At 38.9% G+C, this 2,500-nt stretch overlaps 1 protein-coding gene across 1 annotated transcript in view; it reads right to left on the bottom strand.

Moving 5' to 3' along the window:
• Positions 1–2,500, bottom strand: part of LOC144979989 (fermitin family homolog 2-like) — an 87,931-nt gene that overhangs the window by 16,486 nt on the left and 68,945 nt on the right. The window lies entirely within an intron of this gene.

Below are 2,500 nucleotides of genomic sequence, written 5' to 3' on the forward strand. Positions count from 1 at the left end.
ACTTGAGACCATGACATTTTGGAGGGGAAGATAACATCACTCAAGGTCTTTGTTATGGTTTTTTGCCATCCAAGTTTATGAGTACTTCTCACTAAACTGTATTATCCAGACTATAAACGTTCAAGGTTACACATATTTTTGTGTGTTGGTCGGGTATACTTCTGGATGGCAATGCTGTGAGTTTCTTAGCCAAGCGCACACTATAAAAGAAAGTAAATTGACGTCGCTCAGCTTTGTTGTTTTTAACCAGCAGTTTTTTTTGTTTTTGATTTTTGAGTAGTTCTCACTAAATTGTATCGGTCAGACTATAAACGTTTAAGGTTACACATAGTTTTGTGTGAGAACGTTCTATCCGGCTGGAGGGTGTTGTGAGTAATTTATAACTAATTGCACAGCATCAACTGGGCAAACCATATGGCAGGTCAATTATAATTTAGAGTCCAATCTTCAGAATGAATTAAGTCCACTCGTACTCGTGGACAATGTTTGAGAGAATGTCAAAGCGAACAAGATTAAGCGATGGATATTAGTATTATATAAAGGAATGCGTAAAAAATGCACGTTTAGGTGCCAACAATACAGGTGAGCAAACACATTGATGAATTCAAGTAAGGAGTGGCCCAAATACACAAAATGCATCACAATCTCTCTCTCTCTCTCTCTCTCTCTCTCTCTCTCTCTCTCTCTCTCTCTCTCTCTCTCTCTCTCTCTCTCTCTCTTATGTTTTAAACACGCCAATTTGGAGTAGATTATATCATACAGGCTCCAGGTAGCACCAAGGTATCAAATATTCCAGCAAGTTCTTTGACACATTGGGGCAGCGTGGCTCAGCTGCTGTACGGTCTTTGCTTCGTACCCGTAAGAATTCGTGTTCGAATACCCGTTGTGCTCTGTGGACTTGAGCAAGTCAACAAGCCATAGCTCAATTTGCGGTGCTGCGCTGCGGGTGACGCCTGGGTTATTCGAGTCTTTCCTTCGAATAGACCCTAAAGACAAATTTCCCTAAGTTATTTATTTATTCATTTATCTTAAAACAGACACAACTTTCTGCAAGACAGAGCCAACAGAGCCACTTGACATTTAATAGAAATAATGCCCGCATGCGATATCACAGGATGAAAACATTACAATTTTTTTACAACAGACACCAGTATAATATCTTCTCCAATGTCATAACCAGACCCACCAACGATAATTTAGCCTTCATATTGTTTTACCTTTGAAACAACTGCATTCCACAGTGTTAAAGTGTTGAACAAAACAAGCGGGCAAATGAGTTAACACGACTTTTTTTTATGTCGTGGTTAACAAACAAAATGAGCCAGGCACATATAGGACAGACGGTTAAGAAAATCCAGTGGTTCAATTTTAAACTTTAGGGTCATCATCATCATCATCATCATCATCACCACTATTATCATCATCGTCATCATCATCATCCTTCTTCTTCACCTTCTTCTTCTTCTTCTTCTTCTTCTTCTTCTTCTTCTTCTTCTTCTTCTTCTTCTTCTTCTTCTTCTTTCTTCTTCTTATTATTATTATTATTATTATTATTATTATTATTATAGAACTTTCAAAATTGTCTCCAAGGCAACAATAACAAAAATATAACTGCTATGGAAAGCAAGTTTGCTGGTTTTTCATATCTATTTCTCCCACACGCAGAGAAACTCTTTCATAAATCAAATGGACGGCATTGCAAAAATCATAGCTTCTCGGGCGGACATTAAAAGTTGGGTTTGTTGCTTCCTTTTATTTATTTTGTTTCGACTCTGGCCATGAATAAAGTGACTGCTATATTTATACCATGGTATATATTATAACAAATCAATTCCATAAAATTTACGAACCGATCTGAAAGAGGGCTTTGATGGTCTACTAGTCAGCATGAATTTAAACTTCAAATTCAAAATAACTGACAGCGAGGCACCGAGCCGACTTACAGCCACGCTGTATGGCGTAGAACAAGTCACCCGGCTCACTTTGCGGCGGATGTCTGGGTTATTCCAGTCTTTTCTTGGAAAAAAACCCTCGAGAAAAATTTCCTCTTGAGAGATGAATAAAGGGATTTTTTTAAATGTTGAAGTTTCGAGTCTATTCATACAACCTAAATGGAATTTTCATGGATACTAGAGCAGCCTTCCGGCGGGCAATGGCCATAATTGACGTGCTATGACCAAAGACATATTTCCCCATTTGGGCAGAAAAATTATCCTCCAAATATCGATAAATTCACTTGTTAAAACGTTTCAAAGCTGAGAACTCTTGGAATATAAGTTTTGAAAGGTGAGGGCCATTTGAATTGATCGATAGTTGAAGCCAACGTTCTGCCCCCCCCCCCCCCCCCTCAAAGTGTTTAGTCGGAGTAGGGCAGCATAGAATGCCAGCTATTTATGGGTTCTTGGTGGGAGAGTCCACTGGTTATTGGATTCCAGCAGTGGGTGTTCACAGGAGACCAATGGCAACAAGGCTGTCTAACTTTACAACCATTACGATCTAT

This window comes from Berghia stephanieae, chromosome 1, assembly GCF_034508935.2.
Source record: "Berghia stephanieae isolate SIO BIC M18660-M18661 chromosome 1, UCSD_Bste_1.3, whole genome shotgun sequence".
Lineage (NCBI taxonomy): Eukaryota > Metazoa > Mollusca > Gastropoda > Nudibranchia > Aeolidiidae > Berghia > Berghia stephanieae.